Source organism: Helicoverpa armigera, chromosome 13 (genome assembly GCF_030705265.1).
Source record: "Helicoverpa armigera isolate CAAS_96S chromosome 13, ASM3070526v1, whole genome shotgun sequence".
Lineage (NCBI taxonomy): Eukaryota > Metazoa > Arthropoda > Insecta > Lepidoptera > Noctuidae > Helicoverpa > Helicoverpa armigera.
The window spans coordinates 11,317,248-11,344,609 of NC_087132.1; the positions used below are offsets into that span (position 1 = coordinate 11,317,248).

Below are 27,362 nucleotides of genomic sequence, written 5' to 3' on the forward strand. Positions count from 1 at the left end.
GTTTGGTGGTTTTTCTGACTTCTGATTATCCGTAATGACTGTCAAAGACGTTCAAATGAACTCCGGGACCCACCAGATTATCGTGCCTTCTGAAATGCGGAGATTCTCGTCAGGACAAGGGTTGCTTGCTCAAACTTAAAGTCGATCGATACGCACGTCTGTTGCTTAGCCGTGAACTTTTCAAACTAAAACACACACCAGTTACCGCCACGATGACCATACAAAAATACAGCCAATGAACACATTCCCATTACATAGGTACGCTCGCGATTTATCCACTGAATAAATAAATAATAGTTCTAAGAACAAGTCAGTTCAAGGTACAAGAAGCAACTCTTGGCTAATGAGTTCTCCTAATTACTGAATTACCGTCATAGGGAAAACTGTTGACCCTTCGCAACTGTGGCGGTCATTCAGCAAATGACGTATGAATTAGCATGGTTCGGGGAAAAGTTCTGAGAAGGAAACTGCTTTTCATGTTCATAAGTTCAACAGATATCGGCAAAGCTTATGTAGAAAACGGATCAATGAAATACTGAGCGTACAAAAACAGTTACATACATAGTCAGTCCAAAATAATAGAGAAAAGGAATGATAGATTCTCAATTTTATAGCTTATGACACTCCTACAATAAAGTCACTTTGAATTACTAAAAGAATTCTAAAAATAGTTTCGGCAGATCCAGAAATTACCTTTACAAACTCACAAATTAACCTATTTCGCAAAAGATGCTCCTTGATGCTCATTAATGCCTTGTCATAAAAGCCTATATAAGTTGCGTTCCTCAGAAACTCCTCTAACCCTCAAAAACGCAGCAAGGATCCTTCACCAAAGAAAATTAAGCGGATAAAAAACTAATTAAGTACTTCTACAATCTTCAAAGCAAAAAGATGGTCTCCTTAACTAGGGTTCCTAGGGCTTATTCCATTTTCTTTTAACTATTTCCTCTATCTTTGCAAGATGGGCAATTAATCTTTTAAGCCGTATTGCGAACTATTTCTTTAAGTTAATAACCTCCCAAAGGTATTAGGTTGATATCTTTGCTAGTAAGCTTTAAGAGGTAGATTTGTCCTTAAATGAACATGGTTTTAAGTGTCTTGAGAAAACTTTAAATCTTTGTTAAGTTTATTACTATTCATTTTAGTCTTAATAAAATATTTTGTAGTAGACTGTTTATCCAATTTTGTGGAGTTATGTAAGACGATTTTTCACACCATTCCGCGATGCAATAAAATAATATCTGTATTTTTTCAATGCCTACCGAAAAGCAAACACTTCTCATGTTAATGTAACTTAAATTGAACAACCAAGAAATTTGCATTACCACTCAATAAACAACAAAATACATTATTAAAATTAATCGCCGAACACCTAATAATTCGGTTAACCCTACAACGGTGATCGAAACAAACAAGTTACATTGAACAAAGTTGGCCATTAATCGGTCGCCTCGAATCAGCGGTTACGGGTTAAATTAGAGCAGCTTGAATTATTGCATTCCTGCGTGAGCTTTAAATACCCACACACTACAAACTTTTGGTTGTCATTGAACATCTTTGGCAGTTGGTACTGGTAGTCAGAAGCCAGTAAGACTTTTTGCATGGAAAATCATCAAATGACGGTAAGTAGCGTGAGAGAGACTCAGACTCTTACTGACTAAAACCCATCATGTTCCTTTGTAGGTGTTTTATGTACCAGGGCCGCGGTAACTAGCTCGAAAAATACTTCAGCAAGCCAGAAAGTCTGACAACCAGTCTTACTAAGGGTATTGGGTTGCTCGGGTTACTGGGTTGAGGTGGTCAGATAGGAAGTCGCTCCTTGTAAAACTCTGGTACTCAGCTGCATGCGGTTAAACAAGAAGCCAACCCCAACCTAGTTAGAAAAAGGATACGGAGATCATGACACTGCAAACTTTTCGTCAGCCGATAGTTTGTTTGGACTCATAAATCAGTATAAAGATGAATGGTACCTACGCACATTTCAAAGATCAGGTATTTAGCCGGTATCAGACCGACTGAAAACTTTGATAAGAATCAAGTATCTTTTTTTACCCACGACGGAACGGAGTAGGTATTTTTTGGTCAACTATCAAATCAAATCGAATACTCTTATTTTCAGGCTGCATTGGCCCCTAGATAAATACCTTAAAGACTAACATACATACATGTTCTATTATACAAAATTGTTAGTATACATATAAAAACTTAAATGTATGTTAGTAACACTCCACTATGCCGCTATGTATCAGTCGATAGTTTAGTCTGCAGTGTACGGGTTTACTTTAACATTTGAAGGTTAGTTGTGGATGCGGTTAAGAGGAATCTGTAACTGATTTCCAGTTGACAGTCGGTTACACAGCGTAATTAAATTAATCGCTTTCTGGGAGGTTTTGGTGATAAGATGTTACCACTCGATTTGGTAGACACGTGTTGTTTGCAAGTTTGGTTACGGAGTTTCTTGGCCGTTCTCCTCCATAGGAGGCTACTTTTGGAATGGGCAACTAGAATCAAACTTATTAATATTTATAAAAGTAGCTTACAGTCTTCCTCTACTAATGGGCTTTCGTATACTAAGTAGTTATAAGGAGTTTTCAAATTGGGCTAGAACTGAGATTGGGTGTTCGAATAGACAAACAAAACAAGAATACAAAGAAGCTTCAGCTTTTTAATACGACGACCTCGATGGCGCAATGGTCACCATGCCGGACTGCAGGACTTGAGGTCCCGGGTTCAATTCCCGGTTCGGTCGGCATTTGTGTGATGAGCATGCTTGTTGGCCGTGGTCTGGGTGTTACAATATGTATTTATTAATATGTATATATGTAGCTATATATAGTTTAATAGTTGTGTTAGCACCCATTACACCAGTTAATTAATAACTTACCATGGGGCTAACCGACCGTGTGTGAAAAGATGTCCCGACATTATTTAATACAAACTATAACCATATTGTGGCCATTGTTGTGGGACTTCAGAAGTTGCAATTTCACTGATTCCTGACTTACTTAGCGGAAATAGTTGAGTTCTATTTCTGCACAAATAAGTAAGCAATTTCACACAAATAATCATCACATTTCCTCTCATTAATTAAGCGAAAGATCCTCCATTCGTCTTCATTAGTGTACCCTTCACACAACACATTAGATCTAATGCTTCAGTGATTGTCGGTACATGCTCTGATCGAGCCGGGGTTCGATTACCGGGTAAAGTGCTTACGTAAAGAATATCGATTGGCTTAATTTAATAGAGATAAAAAAATATTGGTACGGTAGACCGCACATCAGTGGTAACTGTCATGCACCTTAACTCAATAGTAATAAGTACGATTTTCCTATAAAACTGTTACCACTGACGTGAAGTTGACTGTACCTTTATTAAAATAAACTCTTTTTTGTAAAAAAAAAATCTTCTTTTTCTTTATGGTGAATGGATGGCAATTGATCTTAAACACTCAGTGTTTCTAATAGTTCTCTTCTTAATAAGTCTTTAGCTGTGCAGGTGTTCGAGCACATTGCAATTCTTAGTTAATTCATTATTCACACGTTTAATACTAATGTGCATCTTTATGCAACAGAATATCCTGATCCAAGGTAAGTATTTTATAAGACAGATATACGGCTGCAGTGGATTACTTTCTTTTGTTTATAATATGTAGACAGTGATGAAGTCTACCTTAGCCTATCATGATAGTAACCTACCGAGACTAATCCATCTTAGTTCAGCATCACCACAACATATGACGTCAGACCCACACATTAACTCCTTCTAATTACTAATACATCTGCTAATTCACCAGTCGAAACATCTTCTATAAAACACGAGCTAAAATAAACCTTATCATAAAGACATAGGGTTCATTTACCAGTCGGAACATGCTATATAAAAACACAAGCTAAATTAAACCTTATTTCATAGGGGTACGGTTCGTTTTTCAAGTGTGGTGATGTAAAGGGAATAGTGTAGGTGGCTGGACTTGAGATGCGATGTAGGTATCATTGTTGTCTGTGGTTAAAGTGTTAAACGATAATAAATTATTATTGATTAAATTATTATGATTGGTTACGAGTGGTCAGAAGATTAGAGGTGAAAAATGTCTTAAAAACTGTGATTCCTGATTATCTAAGTCTTATGTTTATAACAGCCCCCGCTTTCTGCAAACTAAGCTGTGAGCCGATATTTGGCTTAATGGTTTCCTGATAGTTTATGTTGTTGAATTCAATCATATCTACTTTTTAGTCGGTCTGATACCTGGTCATTGTAATGTGCTCAATAATACCTAACTGTCTCCACACTGCTTTGTGAGTTTAATCATGTTATATCGACTTATTGCAGTGTATTTCTGTACCTTTATGGTGTTATTACAAAAAATATATACAAAATTCTCGTATCTGATAACATTTTCTTAAATACATAGGTATCAAACGTCGGTTTACCCGTTTTGTAATAATACCAACATAATTCAAGAACAACAAATTCAAATGCATATAAAATTCTACTACGTTCACAATGCACGAATCAAAGTTTGGCAAAAGTAGGAAAACTTACAATTGCCAGAGTTTCATTTGTACAAGAACCAATTTAGCTTAGCTGGCAACTTTGTGAACTTAACATGCATTACTTAGACTTTATTTTCGCGTTTGTGTAAGTTTCCACTGAGTTTGTCACTGAAACTGAAAGATTGGCTGCATTTTGGTCGCTTTTTTGTAGAAACGTTTTAGGTTCAAATTATTTGTAATAGTTTTACCTTTACTAGACTTAGGTACGTTAAACTAATTAGGTAGTGTGCATTTTAAAATCAAGCAAAATTCAGTTATTATTTTGTACAGAACATGTACCTACGAACAAGAACTACATAGTTGAACAATCTCAATCGTGGCAATTAGATTCTATGAAACACTTGCTTATTTATCCAGCCAGTAGTCCCTGTAACTTCGCTTCTTCTTCTATCTGTTCAATTTATCGAGTTTTTTCAAACGGATCTTTGGGACGGATTAGGAGTTAATCATAGTGAGGCTTATGCCTATTAGTGGGATGATAAAAAAGGCTAATGATTAATGAATGATGAATTTAATAATGGTGTTGAAACTATTGGCCCAAAAGAACGCACGTGCTAGAATTAAGTATAATTTCTCAATCACAGCTTCAACTTAACTCTTACAGATATTAATGCGATCGAATATTTTACTCAGCCAGCCTTGCGTTACACCACTATTATTTATTCTACCCTCTAACAGAATGGACAAACCCTGACTAATGGTTACATAGGTTTTGTTTTAACAAAAACCATACGTTTTGATTTTCATACAGAGCTTAATAATACGTTTTTGTTTGGCAAAAAGTGACTTAGGTCTGTATGACATAGGGGATAGCGACTGATTTTAAGTAGCTTTATTGTATTACTAGATTTAACCCGCTAGTTCGTCTACGTTTCTACGACAAAAAGTTATCTATCTTCATCTCCCTACGCCAAATTGTTTTTTCAATCGGTTCAGCGGTTTTCGCGTAGACGCGTAACAATCAAATAAACTGTCAAATCAATAGAAATAAGGTTTTTCTCTTTCATAGATTGCATCTCCACATTTCTTTCTTTTTTTTTTAATAGGCCTTTTACAGCCTACAAATTCAACATTGTTCTAGCACACTGTGTTCCAGATCTTTCCAAACAATGCACATTCTAGCCATATTTCAGCATAAACCTTAAACTCTCACAAAATAGCCCACTCTGTCTACATTCCCAGCTAACGAGCAAAATAAAAAGAATAAAAAACAAATGCTTATTCCAAAATTGTGTACGGAATACCTGCATTTCGTGTCATGCACCAAATTCATTTGGAGTTCACGAGGTTAGGCCGAGAGCTCATCAGGAAATGATGGGAATAAAAAAATATTTCATAAAAATAAACTGGTTTTTTTTGACAAGTGTTTGCGTGCTCTCCAATGTGGATTATATTGAATTTTCAAGAATTATGTTATATGTTTATTCTTATATTAAGTAATATATTCTTATAGACAAGTCAGTGGCAATTGCTGTATTATGAGCTTTATATTGAATTTGTTAGGAATAACATAATAATTATGTAAGTAGGTACTTAAAGATTAAACGAAATTCGCAAAATACTAAAACACAACTGTTAAGACAAAAATAAATAAAATAAAGTAAATTCCGTATATAATTTTAAATTGTTTTTGAGACGTTTGGCAGTTCAACACCGCCCTTTGAAAACCATCCTCAAAAAAAAATCACAACCAATTTATTCCTACACTTTTCCCTCAAACGGTGCCATTTTAAAAGACCAAGTTTTTCGATCACGGGCTCCTGGCCTACGTTTTACTTTTTTGTTTTCTTTCGTACATCGTGTTTGGTCGCCAGGGCGCGGTGTGAAAGGGCAATTTCTTTTTACTTTTATACATGGTCCGCGAAAGTAATTGGGGGTGTTGGCTGAAGGTTTTCAGCAATTCTATAGCTTGGTTTATCGAGAAAAGAGAATTTATGTGATGAGAATATTAATTAGAAAAATTATTTGAATGCGAATATTAATTTATTAGGTAGCTGGTTGAGGATTTCTGCTGTGAGTATTAATCGGACCATGATACGTAACCTTTTTACAGTCCCGATAACCCTTGGTAAGATGGTTGTGGACTGAGGTCTGAAGGAGATTCGCTCCATGCAAAACATTGGTACCTATCAAGTACCTACCTACTCAGTTGCATCTCAATATAATTAAGAAAAGGTTGTCAGCATCTCTTTAAATTAATAACCTAATTCGAGTAACTTACCTGCTGATATATTTGTTTATTTTGGTCTGTTCGAACCATCATCACTGTAGCGTAAGCATAGTTTCGAAAAACGAACGAAACGAACAAATATTAATTTAAGAATGCATTTTATATTCCCTTTATTAACGTAAAAACAAAGAAGAACTTCCTGCATTTATAATATCAGTAAACCAGCCATAAAACAAGCATGTTTCACTGAAATTCCTCTCCGAAACTTCGCATGGAAATAAATAAAAAGTAATTAAGTGGAAACTCACATTAGCGTGCTTTTGTCCGAGATTCGCGGTTGAGTACCACTGTGCAGCGTAATACGTACTTGGACCTACTTCAGCGGATAACTCTATATATAATGCTTCGTAATATGAACGAAATTCACTGGGTAATGGCACTGGAAATTACTGGTAAGAGAATGTTTGCTCAAATGCTAAAGTAATTGCAAATCTTTTTGGAGTAATAACAGCGGTTTCACAGTAGTGAAACAATGTTAACAATTAAGAATTAAGTTACGCTAAGTAACGCGAATTTTTACCGGTACCATAAGACCATAAGATATACCGGTACCGTAATCTGTTATTCGGAACAGTTGCCGATTGCGATTTCAAATGCTTCCGGAGGGAACTAATTTCCGCACCCGGATAAAAATTAGCTTATATTCTTTCTCAGGCTCTGAACTTTTCAGTAATTTTGACGTGAAAACCCTGCACTCTGACAGAATAACTATCGCATTTAAAACATATATTAGTTAGAAATGTAATAAATTATTAAACTATCTAAGTAGTAGCCAATTTTCCTGCCTTGTCAAGCAATAGCCAGTGCCTCTAGCCTTGTCTATCGTTCTGCGGTGAACCGCGACGTCTCGCCATGTCAAGACACTACACGAAACCAATTACGTTAACTGAAATACTATACTAGCTGAAAATAAGTTTATTTGAGTTGATTCGGAACGTTCTAGTTTCTCCTGAATCTTTTAATTACTTTCTTTAAGCTATCAGATATAATAGTCAAATCTATCTGCAAATCTTCCTCGTTCGTAGGAACTACCGCTTAGCTAGATAAAAAGAAATCTATAGTCCATTTCGATACATATGCTATCTTACAATGAATTTTTCAAATGTCGTTCCTTGTTCCTGAGAAGGAGCGTTCAAACAAACTCTTAAGCATTATAATTATAAACTAGCTTTTGCCCGCAGCTTCGCTCGCGTTAAGAAGTATTACTATTAATTAGGTATGGTTTTTGCGGCTTTACTTTTGTTTAGCGTGTGTAAAAAATTAGGGCCTACAAAACTTCTTTGTACACAATATTCTTTACTAATCTGTCATGAGGCGCTAAAACTATTAAGTTATTGGGTGAACTTACTCGTGCCGCATACCCGCAAATTTGAGAGTTTGCCCCTGAGACATCAGCGCCATCTAATAGCGGTAGGCAGAACTTCTTAACATTTAGAATTATTTTGTTCGTTCCATTACGTACTGATAGGTTCAAACTAATACATTTTACATCCTTCATCATCCCTTATTTTATCACCCGTGGGGGTTGAATGGGGGTTGAATTAATCAAAATCGTATTTAAGCGAACGTCATAATAAAATTCTGATTCGTCATCAGGACTTCTTCATAAAATCTAAGAAGATGTATACAAACTTTCATCCCCTATTTTATCCCCTTAGGGATGGAATTTATCAAAATCCTTTCTTAAGGGTTGCCTACGCCATAGTAGCTTTATGCATGCAAAGTCTCAGTCCGATCGGTTTAAAATTTACAAAGTTTCATACAAACTTTAATCCCCTATTTTATCTCCTTGGGGGTAGAATTGATCAAAATCCTTTCTTAGCGGATGCCTACGTCATAACATCTAGCTGCATGCCAAATTTCAGCCCGATCCGTCCAGTGGTTTCAGCTGTGCGTTGATAGATCACTATGTCAGTCAGTCAGTCAGTCAGTCACCTTTGAGTTTTATATATTTAGATAAATAAATAAATAGTGTCGGGACAGACACTATTTATTTATAGACCGGTAGACAGTAGGTACAGATAGACCGGTAACTTTTTACTATGTAAAGCATTTCCTTACAATGCAAAATTATATAACTATAAATATAATTGCTACAGTTATCTTTACACTAAAACAGCAAAGAATAAAAACTATTTATTTTTCTCTCCAAAAACAATAGGATTACTCAGATGTAGTGGCGAAGCTTTTCATCGTATAAAAAGAGATATAAAACAACTGAAATTAAACCGCTTTTTCAGATTACTTCGCGGTTCATACAGATTTTTTGTGATTCACCTTTTAATTTAGTTTGTACGTTGACTCGGTTACACCCACTAAAGTTTCGGTTAGAAATCCTTCTACATGTTACTGAGGGTATTAAAGTGTGTAATTTTGTTGTTTTCACACTTTGAGCGCTCCGAATGTACATTGTTCTATTAATACCTTTTCAATTCTATTAATATTTTAATCAGCCTGTTTATTGTCACACTGCACTATCGCAGGGCAGAGACCCATTCTCATTCAGAGAAGAATGAGTTTGCTTAAGGCGGATTGGTGATTTCAGATTTTAAAATCCTCTACTTTTACTCAATCACAGGTATCCAAGATTTTCTTAAAAAACTTACATTGAAATCTACTTTCCTGACCTGAAATCGAACCTACACAGCGGCACTTGAGAGGCTAGTGATTTAACAACTAGAAAAATGTTTAGCTGTCGCAGTGGCTACGACAACTAAACATTTTTTACAGATTTCGTGTTAAGTATTTCCTAAAGAAAGTACAATCTCAGTTCTACCTAACCGGATATCATCCTTACTGAAGAATAAAGGTAGATAACCTTTTCTTCTCAAATAAGTTCTCTTACAAATATTAAGTACTTCTTACTTTCCGATTTTATTTTCAAGATACCGGCAAGAAATCACTAGATACCAAAACAACACCGTTGGGATAACACAATATTGCAGTACAGATCAACTTTAGAGTCTGTTAGAAGCCGCGGTGCTGGCTAAATAAATTTAACCTTATTATTTATGTTCGACGGTAAAATTAACTTATTAACGTGATATATGGATCCTGGGGAGATTAAATATAAACTTTTGTGTTTGAAAACAATGGGGTGAATGGATGAAAACTGCTTTTGTTTTCTTTTTTAATTTTTGTAAAGAAAATATAGAAAGTTTTACATCAAAATTGGTCTCGTGGTGGCAATTAAAGGTTTTGAAATTTTTCTCCGAGAATTATAAGGCGATTTTTTTTTAATTGTTGTAATTTATAAGACTACTATTTTGCATACTTTCTGTATACATATATGCGAATTAAACACCCAAGCAATAAATTATTCATTACACTTACAAACAGTAACATCCTAGATATATAGAAACCGAGCCTAAAACAACAATTAAAACAAAACAGAGTAACTAATCACTATTCTCTTTTGTTTTGTTTTCTCACTGAAGCAGCCATATTTTTTGCCAGTAATTATATCAGCGCTACAAATGCTACAGTTAGTTTACGTCGGTTCGTTTGTAGCCAGCCTTTGAATACTTGTTATTGTTCACTCGCGTTTGTTTTTTGTTTGCATTCTGAAGTTGGAGTTTTTTCTCGGACTTGTTTTTGTCGGGTGCGCGGTTTGGTTCTCAACTGTTGGCTGTTTGGTTTTGGTTAGTCTGCAGTCAAGGTTAACGCTTTCATAGATTATGCGTAAGAGCGATTAATTGAGGATAAATAAATAAAAAAATGTTTATTTTTAAAAGCGTCGATTTGCGCTATATTAAATATCTTTATTTTATATTGATTTCTGACACTAACCCGAATATTAGACATTTAAATAAAATTGCTTTTAAATAATATTAATATGTCCGCGATAAAATCCGTTAAAGTTTCAATTAAATCTTTATTTATTATATCTTTCAGAATTTTTCTAACCGTAGTCGGGCCCCTAGTCTGGAGCAGCATTAAGCTGAGCGAGGGCCATTTTGCGTGGGTGTATATTTTCGACATTTGTTCCTCTCTTATGTCAAATTGTCACTCTTTTACTTGTCCCTATTTTTGTTTTATCCATATCTTACTTGTTGTGCTTCATGTTCTAGCGATTTTTATGTACTTCCTTTTTTTATTTTAATCCCACTCCCACCATTCCAAACAAGGCCAATAAATAAAGCCCGGAACGCACCTCTATTGCATCGCAAAGCATTCACTTGGCATTCGTTTACAAATAGTTTACACCTTGCTCTGTTCTCCGTTTACAATGGATACTGAAAAACGTGTAGCTGTAGTTTTTCATGGAACTGTTGAGAAATGGTACCTACAACTATTTATTTTGATACGCTATCCCGGTAAATGGTAAAATCTTGAAAATAACAATGCATTTGAAATCGTATTTGAAAGAAAGGCTATACCCGTGGCTATACTACGTTAGAAAATGAAAAATGTAGTTACGAGTTTTTTTATTATTTGTAGCCTACAGTTTTGCCTGCATTTCAAATCTCTGCTTGTCCTTATAATACTATAAGTATAGATGAATGGTCCTTTGCTTCACAATAAATTCATTACTATTTTTTACCCCTGATGCAAAAAGAAGGGCGTTATTGACTTCTATGTATGTCTGTATGAGACAGTCTATGACATCGGCTAAATATTTTTTGTGAGACAAGTTTCATTGACAATACATTAATTTAAAACAGAACGAAAAATCTAATTTTTTCCTGACCAGCTGGAGAGTAAATAACCAAAAACATTTTTATTTTATTTGAATCCGGAAAAATATTAGAACATAACCTGCACTTTCATTAAAACAAATGCTTTGATAATGAAAACTTATCACACCAACTATCATAAGTTCTAAGTAATCTTATCCGTTTAATTTCAGTTTCCATCTTCACTTGGCGCTCACCCAAATGCTTCTAGTTTATCGTAACATAACACTTAAGACAAAATCACACTATATTTATCCTTATTTCTTACTAACTGTTTTCCCGTGATTTCACCCGCGTCACGTGGGAACTACTGCTCGTACCGGGCATAAAAATATAGCCTACGTTACTCGGGAAGAGTATTGACTCTTAGGCTATATTTTTTTTTATATTTTTATACTATTGGGTAGCAATCTATTCAATAGTAAAATATTTTTTTTAATCGGCTCTATAATAGTTTGGTAGACCTTTAAAACATTGGTACTCCGCTACATCCAGTTAGACTGGAAGCCGACCCCAACATAGTTGGGAAAAAGGCTCGGTGGATGAGTTTCGTAGTCTTTAAGGTACAAACAGACAAACATTTTTTTTTTATTATGAGTATAGATAGATAATACTGAGGAAGAAATCACGCCATATTTATCCTTATTTCTTATTACGAAAGTAAAGGCGACGACATCAATATTTCATAGCACATAAATATAAAACACGTATATAATGTTATGAGCGAACAAATAATTTCGAGGTTATATTTCCTTGGTATAAAGCCTAGGATGATATTATATCCTAGGCTAGATCTAAAGATAATGAAACATTATATTCTACGTTAGCGACATGTATATGGAAGTTATGTATAAAGTTTTCTATGTAAAATGAGATAGATATACAATTTTCATAAAGATTGAAATTACTCATAGGATATACAGAATAATACTCAGAGCTTGATTTTTTTCGTTAGAATTCATTTCATTTCATCACATTTTAAGCGATGCATGTTATTTCCATTCCATAAATAGTGAGGTGACATGTTCCTAGCGGCATCGATAAATAAACCAAAAATACGTAATATATTTTTAAACATTTTTAGATATGAATCTAACAATAATTGATACCTACTACGCTTTTTCCAACAAAATAGCAGCAGAGCCTCGTTGACTCGTAAAACGGTATTACGAGATGCACGCAGTCACGGAGTACGGAAAGATGAGCGGAGATGCCATAATGCAGGTAGGTCAGGCGCCTTCTTCAACGTCAAATTCGTACAGTGGGCATAACCAAAAAGATTAGTTACAAGTAAACTAGCGAGGATTTTCTGTTTTTTGAGACATCTGTTAACGATTCTTGGCATTACAAAAAAAAACGCGTCCAAAGAAAGCGTATAAAGGCGGAGCTAATAACGTTCCTCGTCCCCCACTCACCCGCACTTTGTTGCGCTACTTTCTTAGGCGATTTTCCGTTATGGAACCTTTTTGATGAAAAATTATCAAATGGCCCCTCCTGCTGTGTTAGCAGCGTATTAGACTCTTACTGAGTAAAACCCTTCATGTTCCTTCGTAGCCGTTCCAGGGCCGTGTTCCAGGGCCTTGGTCTTTCGAACGATCCCGCAGCACGTTATGGCACCTCCGTTAGTGATTTTGTTCTCCATGCACCGGGTGCATTCAACCGACCCTCCACATTTGAATGCACTTGCGTTCAGCCGGGATGCAAGCCTATTGAAATTTTGTGATACGGCTGCCATTAAAACGGATTATTCCGCTTTGTTAGTCCAGGCGTCCGCTTTTAGGGCGGGGAAACTGTTTTGTCGATGTTTTTCGGTTATTTGGGATATTGTGAGGGATCCAAAAGGTTGTTATGATGGTAGATGGTCCTGTAATCTTTCTCGGATCGCATTATATTTCATGAAACTTGACTTAAAAGAAAATACAAACATCCAATTTAATAACCTTCTTCTTTTTGGGAAATCGGTTAAAAATAGTGTGATCGCGGACGTACTTTAAAAACGAATAAAATCATCACACATCACATCTACATCATATCATCATCATCATATCTTTAGGTCATCAACATGCGTATCTTTATTTTTTACGAATTTTCTAAAAAAGTGTAGGTAATTTTTTAATAAACTTCCAAGTTATCAGATGAAATCTCTTCATCAGAAGTACTTACGTATAATTCATCAGTCTTCTTAACTACATCCCGTCTTTGCAACAGGAAGGAAACTCGTAGTCTTAATCGTCCATGTTCCGTCTTCCTTATTCCTTAAGCTAGTTCATTTGTATACCCGTTAAGTACTGCTACCATTAATGCTTGATTAACAAAATGGCATAAAGGTCCTTAAACAGAAAATATAAATGCAATTCGAAACGAGTGTTAAAATTGACATTACATAAAGCTAAATAGTTCAATTATTTACTTCAACGTGCTAATCTCAGGAACCAATCGTTTCATTCAAAATATTTTTTAGTGATAGATTGCCCTTTATCGAGGAAGGCTATATGGTGCTTTTAATCTAGGTGATTGAAGTAGTTTCTCCAAGAGGTGGGTGAAAAGAGGGGTTGAAGCTGGTGTTAAATTTGTACCAATGAAGAAAAGCCGCAGCTACCTACGTAAGATCGACAACTAAGATCTATTTCCAATCAAAGATTCTAATTTTGGATCTACACCGACCAATACTCGCCAAGCCGCAGAATCTGACACAGTAATTAAACCAGTCAGTGACACTCAAAGCAATTGTGGACTCACTACGGTCCCAAAGTCTTTGAACTTTGAATTAGTTCAAAGACTTTGGAACTGTGCAAGTCTTTAATTGATTTTTGAAGGCACTACTCGACTTTTGAAAGTGAGCAGCAGTTTGAAAAGGTGAAGTTGTAGACAATCGGAGCTTGTTTGTAATGCGAGATTCACTGTTGCTATCGACAAAGAATGGAGTTGATAGAAGGTTTATGGAATCTAAAATCTAAAGTAAAGAAGTAGTTCGGAGAATTAAGTATAGTAAAAAAATCCCGGGAAAACTAGCTATGTACGTTTTCCTGGGGTTTTTCCTGCGTCCTGTGGGAATAAATTAATGTACCGGGATAAAATATAGCATATGGAACAACAGTAAAATATTTTTTCAAATCGCTTCAGTGGTGGACAAAAAACTTTTTCTCTTTATTATATAAAAGATCTCTTTGCTTTAAGGTAAAGATTATGGAGGTTTACTATAGGTATAAAAATGTAAACTTTTTTACCTCTAACCTCGATCATTAGTAACAGATTCCGAAAATTTACCAAAGTTCTAAACTCGTACGAAACTAACTTTTAAACTTTATTCTTACAACATAGACCCCAAAGTATCAATTGACATTTCGGCCAAAAACAAAATTGATGGCCGAAGTTTTTTTTGTCATCAAAAGCCGTGTTTTTCGTCATCCCCAAAGCTCCACCTGACACCATAATAACCCCCTTGTTTTTAAACTTTTGAACTCCAAAAAATTTCCGTATCCATAGGACCGGTAACAAAAATTTCCACAGGGTATTTTAATTAAAATTTTATGATAAAAACTCGGAGTTTTTACGAAACAGTAAGAGCTCAATAAAGTTATGTTTTTAGAGAAGATATTGGGTTAATATCTTCTTTTGACTGGGTGGTATTTTGGCTACAAAAGCTATATTAATCTTTCAAGTTGTAAATATAACTCCTATCATTTTAGATTCTGCCGTTTAGCTATTAAGATTGAGTGCGGACATTTTTCAAAATAATTAACTAACAAAAAGTTCTACCAAATAATAGCTCATATTATTTTAAAACTTTAAATAGGTATAGAGTAGACGAAAACAGCAATAAATTATTCAAAATTATAAACTTCTAAACCATAATGAATTGACCCTAATCCGGCCTCATTTAGCTGAAACATTACCGCTAACAAAGCCTATATTCGGCTATTGTCCAGTATAAGGCACTTTGTCCAGTATAATGTACATTGTCCGGTATAGGGGCATATTGTGAACGTCCACCGTACGGTACGTCGGCTTTGTTTAGTAAACAGATTTGGATCGTCCTGGATTTAGATTATTTGGACAAGAGCTCAGTATATGAGACTGGTTTTTGTACATACATATGGACGGTCGTATTATTTTTTTGTATGATCTATCTGGTTGGGATAATATGTAGTTATTTTTTACGTCATTATGACAAATTAGGTAAGCATTGATTCTATATTGTATCCAAAGGAACCAAAGCTGTAAATAACCAAGCATGTTCTATGTATTACATATAAAGCAAAAAAGTATGGCGCTGAACCTAAGTAATGATAAATCTTTCTTTCGCTAGCTAGCAAAAAGGAATACATCTAAAATTCATCTAAAATAAACATAAAACGAAAACCAAATTAAAGCCAAATAAAGCACAACGCTTGATGAGAGATCAGCATTAATTATTCGAATTCACAAACAATTTGGGCTCCCTTTCCAAAGCCCTTCAGAATCTTCGGGGGTCTTCTAAAAATAGACCCCGCAAGTCATTTCCATAGTACCCTTAGTGAGGGTGTTAATTGAAGACCCAGGATCCAGTAAGTGCATTTAGGCCCGAAGGTCTCAGATGAAAGGTCAACAGGTTAGTTAGGGGCTTTACCTATAGATCGTAAATTAAACTAGAGGTTGGGCTTTGCTTCGCAGAATGGGTTTTAGTTGGGAATACAATTTAGTCGTGTTGGGTTTTGGTGGTAGTATCATGTTCGTGTATTAGGTAATGTTTGGCTATCTTATAGATAAGTGGCGCCTTAGCTATTCTTAAAGATCACAAAGGAACAAGATTCTAAATAAAAATGTTAATGAAGTAGATTATTTCAGTTCTTATAAAAATAAACAACAACGTTTCTATCCGAAAATAAAAGAGAAATAAAAGGACCAAATTATTAGCAAATAACAAGAATTTTATAGAAAAAGTTTTCACAAGTCAAAACAAACTCAGACGCTCGACCATTAACAACAAATTAATTCTTAATCCGTCAATTACATTCAAGACACAACGAGAAGAAAGAAATCCAATCAAAATGCCCACAAAAACTTGATTGAAGTCCTTCCGAGCACTTAGCGCGCGAAATCACAGCGGCCATTTTGAAAACTTTTAAGGAAATTAACTTTTTAAGCGATCTTACAATGTCTCGAGTGGATGAAGCGCATTTTATTAGATTTATAAGAAAGGCCCAGGATTTACGATTGTCCAATAAAATTGCAATTTAGAATTTATTGCTAGCTTTTTAGTACGAGAGAGCATGGCCGTTAACGCTGTCGTGTCCGGATGGCTTAATATTTCCGAATGCAAATTTTGCCTACAGATTAATTAGAATGCCAGTCAGTAAGGATTTATGCGTCGTTTTAAATGGTTTTTATTCACATTTGTTTTTGCTGCTGTCGTTTAGTTTTCTGTTTGTGGAATTAGTGTGAAATGTCCTGTAGTTTTAAGAAAAAAAATGCTTTAGGTGTCTGCGTGGGTCGTTTATGGCAGAATATTGAAGCAATCAAAAATTCAAGTCGCCATTCCTACTGTCGTAGAACAAGTCGTAAAAAGGACCAATTCTAAAGCCGTAAGGGAACCTAATTTTACTAAGATTACTTTCGACAGAGACGTCAAAAACTTAAGCTATTATCCCGCATTAAGTTCTCAAGACTTTCGGAAAATTTAATTTGACGAACTAAAAAATTTAACGTTGAATTTGTAGGGGAAGAAAAATACGAGTGCTTCATAATTATCCTTAGCAATCCCAAATTCAATTTTGAGGGTAAATAAAAGTTTTGCGAGGCTGTCTATTAAGTTAACCTTTTCGTTTAAAATCTTGGCTGTTTCTTGAAGTGCTAATTTGATATTCAATTAGTGCGGTACAATAGAATTATGATTTCTGCTTTAAGCTTCAAACTACGCATAAATACGCCTTGCTTTATGTAAACTGAACCCTTCCTGGGTGATGTTATTGTTATCTAATTTCAATTAAGTCGAACCTATCTTACTGGGTATTCGGTACAAAGGGAGGCTCATAGCTCACTGATGGATCTCTCAAGTTAAGCTGCGGCAACCCCAATTTTTCTCAAACGATATCCCACTCAAGCCCCCGGCTTTATCAACTGAAAATAAAGTCTTATGTTATTAGAGAAATTGATTGAAAACCCTCATAAAAATATTCAATTGGAAAAGGCTAACATTTCAATATATATGTTTTATTAGTATTTTAGGATGGGTCTCAATATAAAAATAGAAGGCTTAGGTCCGGAATAAATTCAGTGTGGAATATAATCGTAAAATTACATGTCTTATACTAGGTTTTACTCGCGGTTTCACCTGCTTTATCTACTTTCCATAAAGATAATGTATTTTGTGAAAACACGGGTATATGCTTACATAAACAGAGGTATTTCTGTTACATAAGGTGGTAAAATAAAATCAGGCCCATTCATGTTTTGCCTGCAATTGGCGTACAATTTTTTTACAAATATCGATTATTTAAAACAAAACGTCACAATACATCTATAATAAAAAAAAAACATTTGGCAACAAGATATTCTTTGATATAATTTTAATTTAAACTTATTATACTTAATACTTAACCTGGATAAGACACCCAGTAATAGCTTAGTTTTCCAACAGTGGCTATTCAAATCGATCCAATAGTTTCGGAGCAGAAGAGAGTAGTTTAGCATACAAACAAACAAAAGAACCATCTTTATAATATTTATATAGAAAGGGATATGTGTGATGATCTTTTAATATCCTTCGCCATAAATCCGCATTTGGTCCTAATGTTCAGACGTGAATAGTATGTGATCTTCTCTATGGTTGCTTTTTGATTGATGCCTGGTCTTTGGCGAGCGAGTTGTTCAGGAAAGTAATACGTTTTTGATGAGGCTTGTTTTGAAATTATAGGCTTATCTATATACGATAGTAAGTGATTTTAATTTTATTAATATATATCCCAAGTAGCATTCGGGGTTCTATATAAGATGTCTAGTCGTTCACATGTACTCTACAAGCTGTGTATGTCAGCTGTATATGAGCTGTATAGCTTGCTATAATGCTTTTATTGAACCAGTTTGGGCACAAATTAGACAGCCTTAAGTTCACTATGGCTGTACATTAGAAGTATAATAGCATTATAATAGCAGTTTAAGTAGTAACATCGGACTTAAGGCTGACTTACGCCACTATATGGAACGCAGTGTGAACCATACAACGTACATGAGTGTAATAAAGAGTAATAAGTGGCTAAATACACAGCCTTCACAGTTAAAATCGGACAAAAGTACTCCAGTAAGCTACCTTAAATTCACATGTGTCCTAAATTATTTCCACATTTTAATATATTAGTTTGACAATTGTACGGACGGAGTGCATAATGGATTCGGGGCAAACTAACTCCGGCGGATTATTATTATAATATAACACGCGGTAGTACCTGTTTTATATACTATATCATGATAATGCCATGGGAATGCAACTTTATCGTGAAATGTATACATATTGACAACTAAAATTTTCACGCGCCTCTGTAAAAACGCTTTATTCATTTTGAAATATTTAAAACTGGCTGAGAGGAAAATTTACATCTTCAGTTTTTGTCATTTATTGGCATTATAATTATACTACGGTAATTAATTTTAACATGAAACCAAAACTCATTCGCTCTATCTGCGTATTTTGTGATAAATCTGCATTAATCTTGTAGATTTATTTGGTAAATATTTTAGATTACGTAGAACAAAATGGTGGAAATGAAATACGGCTATGTGAACTGTTATATAGCCCTTCTAACAGCCTACAGTCCACATGTGAATCATTTAAACACTACTGTACAGATAGTAAAAAAAAGGTTATTTTAAGTATCACAAACAAGTCCTAATACAGCTACTGGCTGTATAACAGTCTAAGACAAGTAGACATAACAGCCTTTGGCTTTATAAATGACCAGAAGTGTTCTATTAAAATGCTAGCTCTATAACATCGAACAAGTAGGCCGTTAAACAGCGGTTGCCGTATCTCTACCCTCCTATAATGCTCTTAGTCAGAAAGCTGACTAAAGGATAGTTGTTAGAGTATTATAACACCCATAACCGTATAAAAGTGTTACTCTACACTCCTATGAGTCCCTTAGACAGGCATAGGTGTAATTAATTACAATAATGCAGCTAATACATGACGAGTGAACTGTAGTAATGCTTTAAGTTCACCTGTGAACTAAATGTGTACTCTTAAATGGAACAAAATGCTACTTGGGATCTACCTAGTGTCATTTATGTGTATTGTCGCAAGAAAAGTCAGAGTTTTCTATCTACTTATGGGACAAAACACTGATAAGTACTATGATTGTTTTTTTCTTGGAGAACAATTCGGTCCTTCGTGGCTTTCTTATGAACTGAATACTTATTAATGTCAAAATAGTGAAAGTCTATTTGACCTATTACTAAAATAAACCTGTCATATCAAAACCTGCAAGATATTGTCCCGCCATTTATCAAAACACACAAACATTTCTGCATACAAATTACCAAATAGTTTGTATATAAGCCATGACATAGACAAACCGCGTAGCTTTTTGCCTCACTTAATAATCTGTAGCTGAATAGCATTGCATGATCGGAACTAGGGCAGTCACATCTGACCTTTTGCACCGAGCGGTCGTGTCCTCAGTAAATGTCATAGGATCATGAAATTACCGAGGGTTTCACCTAGTTCGTATTTCCATTGAGGTTTTAGTAACGCGAAACACTGCAGACTAAACAGTTGGCCGATTGTTGGCATAGTCGTTGGAAAAAATGATTTTCAGTAAATGTGTGAATTCAATCAAAGAGAACCGATTTCCGAAAAAGGAGCAGGCTCTTAATCCGTTTGTTTATATTTTTAACCGTATTTTTTTTAATAAAGATTAATTAAATCGAAAAATTTAACTGGAAATCGCTGTAATGATGTAAAGGGTACATGTACTTATGTGATTTGTGTGTGTGATTTAGGTATAAAGGTACATGACACTTAAAAGCAGCACTTACCCGCGGTTAATAATGCAATAAAGACCATGACCATATTACGAAAATGGGAGAAAATTTAACAATTTCATTACATATAGGTATTACTAACCATTGACTTATAAATCTAACGTTGAGTTGAACTATTTAACTACAACGATAACCGAACCATTGTCAGTTAACAAATCGCTGATATGACCAATGGGCAGCTTACCCGGGTTGCCTGCATAACTGAGTTGATGTGGTCAGATAGGCAGTCGCTCCTTGTAAAGCGCTGGTACCTACTCAGCTGCATCCGGTTAGACTGGAAGCCGACCCCAACGTAGTCGGGAAAAGGCTAAGCAGTTGGCAGACGATCACCAATGGGCGACTATTTTACGGCTGATTATTTTACCGTTACCTAACTGAACATTTTAAAGTTAATCTAATAAAGTTGGCTCTTAACATATTTAAAGCTGTCTGTACCCAAAAAAAGAAAACCCTTTTTCGAAACTAACCCTAGATTTTCGCCCCTAAATAAATTACAGCCTTTCAGATCTAAAAGCATTATCCGTTATAAATTTTATAACAAGATTAGAGATACATGGACCTAATGTGTATCTTACGACCAGCCATTATAGTCTGATGGGTAACCTTTACATTGTGACTTCTAGCTTAGATCATTCAACCAACTGCAACCGTCATGAGTGTAAATGTCTATGCTAAAAAGTATCACGCGAAGGGGCGAGGGATAACGGGGTTCATAATTTGATTATTTTCATATCTACATAATTTCACACCAAAAAAGGCAAAAATACCTCACTAGCTTAGGGAAGGGTGGCCGCTTTGGGGACTATCTTAAGTTTAGGTGCAGAAAGTGTTGTTTTGCAGCCAAGTCTGAATAAATGATTTTGAGTTTAATACATTTTCAATCATGTCCGTGCGACACACGAGTAGCATATCAATCACAAGACACATACTTATACATACATACGATGATAGCCTGTAGTATTAAGCCTTTGGCAGAAGAAAAGGCTTGGCAATGGCATCTCCAGTTGGTGGTGTGGTCTAAGATCTCAATGTATTTTATAGTGGCATAGAACTTTGTATTTGTTACAATGTAAGCGGTTAGGGTCTAAGTGATATTTGTGAGATTATGATGATTTATGACAAAATAAGTGGTTTTTAAACGATTTGACTATTTGAATATGTTTTGGAGTTAGCTTTTAGACTAGATAACAGTCGTCATTAGGGCTTTTTAAAGGTAAAATATGTGGCTAACGCATATTATCAAAGTGATTTACAAACTGTTTTAAATTAAGAATGTCGGTGAATGAGTTTCAGCGTCCAGCCGGCGACGCGTCGCGTCGATAAGATGTCTTGATAGATACAGGCTATGAGATAAAGAGGATTAATTTCTAGGTACTTACGTGATGCCGGAAACAAGCTGTATCACTTGTCGTCATAACTCACGGTTTTGCTTAAGTTTTTAAATAATATGAATATGAAACGAGTTTTGTATAGAAACATCTTCTTGCCCTAAAAGTTATTATGTTCCACACTTTCAGGAATCAAATAAATTCAAAAATTCATCTCTCTCTGCTAAATAACCTCATTCATTTTGCAAAATAATAATAATTTATTCAACTTTCCCGCCAACACAACGTCAGCCAAGTTTAAATCTGGAACATCAGTAGTCCTCGCGGAGCCGCGGGCACAGCACAGATAATAAAATTACAAAATTCAAAAGAGGTCTCATATTTTACTTTCTGACATAAGCAACCTTATTGGTTGTTCTACAAAGTTCGTTACTGCTCATTCAACGAGGTTTGAAACGTGCTCCGTATATAAAATAGTTGGCCTTTGTTTAATTTGTCAATAAACTAAGGGATTAATTAAAGGGAAAATGCTTTGTTCTGTTCAATGGTACGAAAAAAGATTTATTATGGTTGTGATGAATATTGATTTACAGTGAAAAGTCGATTGATGTAAGCATCGTTACATCGTGATTGTTTTTTTAAATTTAGCTTATCGATTCTGCGAGATTAAAAATAATATCTTTATGTGCGTTCAAACAAACAGGTTTAACCGCTGGAAGCCTCATAAAAAGCATCACAGTTAGCATATGCACGTGATTTTACAGTCGAAAAAACTGTAATTCAGTAAATTAATTTCAACTTTTCTTAGTATTTGAAATAGAGTCTTCAAACTATTGGACTTTCTTGGCCTCTTTACAGAAGTCGGCATCGCATGCCCCTTTGGACTAGTTTTAAAGTAAATACAGAGGCAAACAAGACAAGAAAATTTTCTTATTTCGTTTCAATTCCATTTAGCCTGTAATAAGTTTAAAGTTTTTATCAAGTTTTCTATTTAAGGCATTGGTTTCAAATGTGTTTTCAGTGTTATTCACAAAAATTATATATGCTCGTCTTAGACTCCAGTCCACTGCTAGCACTAGATATTTTCAACCTAAAGAGGTCTAATTTCTTCTAATATCTATATTTCGAGCACAAAGGTTGCAGTTTCACGAACTTTTGAATCAGTTTGCTACAGTGTGCTAAAGTGCATACCCAACAATACATTTTTGTGCGTCACAATACCGTATACCGGTGGAATCTCCCCTTTTACGTAAACTGAAGTGAATATTTAGTTAGTAAAACGGAGATATTGTCAGTCCTGTCATGTACAGATGCTGCCCGCATGCAGCTTGTCACGTGACAGATTACGGTATACCTGTCTTATTGTATTTAGGACAAAAAGATTTAGATAGCACTGTGAATTCGAATTGTTGCGTAATATCTGGTTTATGTAGGTAATACTATTAATAGTTATAAACAATCAAGACTACTCAAAAAATCAATCATTTAAATTATTTGTCCACCTAAAATCAAGATTTTAAACAGAAAAATTACTGTAAAGCCTTTTATTTAAGACAATAGCTTACCACAAATCAATATTATCTAAAGAACTTTTAATTACTCTGAAACATTTATTCTTATATTTTTTACTATCGTACAACGATACCTTTCAGAATAATTGGATGAATTGTTTGTATTAATTTAATAATGAGTTTACAACCTTCTTTGTGTATCTTATAAATATTTAGTTATATCAATTACTATTATACTGCACCGGCTTTTCCCCGCCTTTGTACCTGCGGCCTTAAGGTACAACTTCCTGCACCCGGATAAAAGTAGCTTGGCAGACAGACAAAGATACTATCGCATTGTTAATATATCGGGTGTGTCGTTCATAATCACATTAAATGAAATGCGTTAATATACTGGTTAATATATGTCGATTAATACAAACAAAAAAGAAAAATACGTAAAAATAAAAAAAAACGATTTTTTCAAAGAAAGTAAATAGAATAAAAATGTGTGAAAATTAGAACACCATATAAAAGCCAGTCATAACAAACAACTGAAATTCTCCCTTGAAAACTGACATCTGTCAACTGGTCAAAACATTTGATACTCCTAACTTTATCTCTGCTTTACACATGATGTTGTAAATTATAAAAACGAAAAATGACTCCTGTGGTTAAACCACTGAATGGATTAGGTTTTTTTTTTACAATTCGTCATAGAATATCATAAAGTATATGAGATATTATTTAACGTGATTGTGAACGACACACCCGATATAAGTGAACATATAGGTACATTTTAGAATTTACAGTTGCAACGTGGAATATTCTAGAAACTTACCTATAAAATAATTGTACGTTAACGTTAGAGGACGAAGGAACGCTAACCGCAGACTTACCTGATACGTGCTCAGTGCTAAACGCCCACACAATATACACTGGAAGAGCACACTGCAAACTTTTAGTCGGCCGATAGTTCAAATCAGTAAGTAGATAAGATGAAAGGTAAGATTCTTCTTACTTACAGACAGACATGTGTTGCTGGAGAGTTTGTTGCGCCACTTCTTCTTCCCAGCAAAAACACATAGGAAGTGGTGAAGGGTGGCCGTTTTAGGGCTATCTTTTGTAAACTGACGTTCAAAAAAATTATGTTTGCAGTAGGGCTGCCATCTCGAATTTCGCCAAACCCGGACAAACATTAAAAAAACCCGGACATTTGGCGTAAATCGCATTTTTTCCCCGAACGAGTACGATTTTTTTAAACAAAATAATACCTAATTTGTAATCCATATACTATTAACATATATTTAAATTCAATGAGTTGTTTCCTTACATGAAAAGTGTCCGGGTTTTCCCCGGACACTTCTTGAAACCCCGCCCGGACGGACCCCGGACGGCCTCCAAACGAGGACAAATCCGGGGAAACCCGGACGGATGGCAGCCCTAGTTTGCAGTCAGGTTTATATAAACGAGTTTTTTGTAGCATGCGCATTACGAAGATCTGTTGTTTAGCCAGTATCAGATGGACTGAACACTTTGATAGGAATCAAAAATTTCTTTTAAAAAAAAGTTTGTTAACCTGTCGGCCGACTGTTTAGTCTGCATTATGCTTGCACTCTAATACTAAAGGAGTATGAATATAACTGTGCTATGGAGAATAAAAGTTGTATGGAGGTTTTATTTGTTAGTACTCTTGTTTCTAGAACGTGACTTGAAGTTCTAAGTCAGTGTTTTTTATTTATTTTTTGTGTTTCTTATATACGAAAGTTATTTTGAAAAACTTTACAACTTTGTTATTTAATAAGATAACCAAATCATTGACAATCATCAATTTTACAACTGAAAATGGTTTGGTTATCGTTCATTATACGAAAATTTTACAAATCACTGTATGTAAATGTGGTAAGAGAATCCATAGAATATAAATGACCATTTCGATTGCGAAGGCCATAAGTATTAAATCAGCTATCCGTTTTATGCATGATCTAATTCATACACAAACTAGTTCATTAGTTGAAACGACGGGTGTATCCAATTAATTACTATTCTCCATAATTACGATGTTCCATTCATACAATAACACGGTAAAACGGTTCGAATTTAACCAAAACACGAGCTTTATTGTAATCACGGATGACGCTGGAAGCTGAGTAAAGATATATCATAAACTTGTATAGAAGGTAGCAGAATAATTATTGTGGTTCCAAGAAACTTAAGACTTAATATACCTTATCCAGTAAGGTGAGATCTATAATGTAATGGTTGCCTTCAGAATGGCAAACTCTTGTGACGAGTACTGCATTCATCATCTACCTAGCCTTTTCACAGTGATATTTTAATAACCTTGAAAGTTTAACTGGATGCAGCTGAATACCAAAGTTTTATTTAGAGAGATTGCCAATCTGGTCTGCTCAATACTGGCAACCTGGTATCAGACTAGTCCTTAACGATTGCGTTGCTTAACCTCATGTTATGTGTGGCTACTACTTAGCCACAAACTCTACACATGATAACTATGATGAGCTTAACAAGTACTATACGTGGGAACAAATACAATAATCCTCAAATCCAGGTACCTACATTAGGCTAATCAACGCAGTAGCGAAACGAGCTTAAGCTTAAACAGTCATAACACTGCACACGCTTATGCAAATATCGCATTTAAGTGTATTTGCATAAGCACTCATATTGTTTGCACTATAATAAGCCTGCGACTGACGTTCCGTGTTGACAATGAAGGGTGATTTTCACCTGAGTGCTTTGCTTTTGTATATTATGTTCTATTTATTTGTGTATATGGTTCATATTGTAATGCACGTGCAGAGTAAATATTGACATTGACATAAACATATGTTTGCCGATGCTTCTAATATTATAAACGCAAAAGTAACTCTCTGTGTCAATTTATCACGTTTAAACGACAGTCTCTACTGGTGCCCTAGTAACTCACTAGCTATCTGAAAAACTTCAATAGTCACTGCTAATGTATGGTATTTCGTAAGCAAACGATTCATGTTTGTTGCTAAACTAAAAATAAGGAAATTCTCAAAAACATGTGTCTTCTTTAACAACTTAAGACTTCTCATCGTACTAATAAAGACCACTTATGCTGTCCCTCTAAATCCGAGCACTTACCATAAATATTAGCAGCCTAAATCAAAAGCAACAGGACACAGCCATGATATAAACAAAACATTATTTCCTACCGTGTCGACATACAATTCATCACACAGAATAGCTGCTACATAATATATTAGATGCTATTTATGCTATCCACGGAATAAGGAATGATGAGCGGAGATGCCATAATGCAGGTAGATCAGGCGCCGTCTTCTAGGTCATATACGTACGGTGAATATGACCAAAATGATCACTTACGAGTGAACAAATGAGGCGTTCGGGTTCTTTGAGACATCTGTCAATGATTTTTGGTATTACAAAATATTATCGGGTCCTAATGAGGCGTATGACAGTAACGTTCCTCGTCCCCCGCATTTTGGCGCGCCACTTTCTTAGGAGATTTTCCGTTATAGCACCTCCGCTAGTCATTTTGTTCTCTATGTTGTTATCCCTTCATCTTTCACAGGAATATAATGTACCCGTGTTAAGCCTAAGCGGGTGTTTATCTTGTAAAACGTGGAGAACCCTTTTCGGTTCATTTTTGGGTTCTGTGTATAAAGGGTTAATTGATAATGCGATGGATCTGTTAGGCCTGTCGGTAATATGGAAAGTTAAGATGCAAAATCTATTGTTTCTGTTTTTTTGCTGCGATTAAATTATTAACTAAAATATTGACATTTAATCTGAGCAACGCATATTGTATTTTAAGGACACATATTTATCCAATTGTTTTAAATACTCGTGACACTACTAGAGGTATTTTATGAAGACGTAATATTCACCATCTTAACAGCCTTAAGGCATCCACTGCTGAATATTGATTTCGATAACACACAAATATTTATTTAATTAACTGTATTTAAAATCGTCCATCCTTGACAAGACACATGACAAGCTCTAGGGTCACATTCAAGTTATCTATTAAAATATAATTCTTCTTTTAA

At 35.0% G+C, this 27,362-nt stretch overlaps 1 protein-coding gene across 1 annotated transcript in view; it reads left to right on the forward strand.

Moving 5' to 3' along the window:
* Positions 1-27,362, forward strand: part of LOC110382340 (gamma-aminobutyric acid type B receptor subunit 2) — a 165,091-nt gene that overhangs the window by 113,614 nt on the left and 24,115 nt on the right. The gene's annotated exons all lie outside the window — the stretch shown is intronic.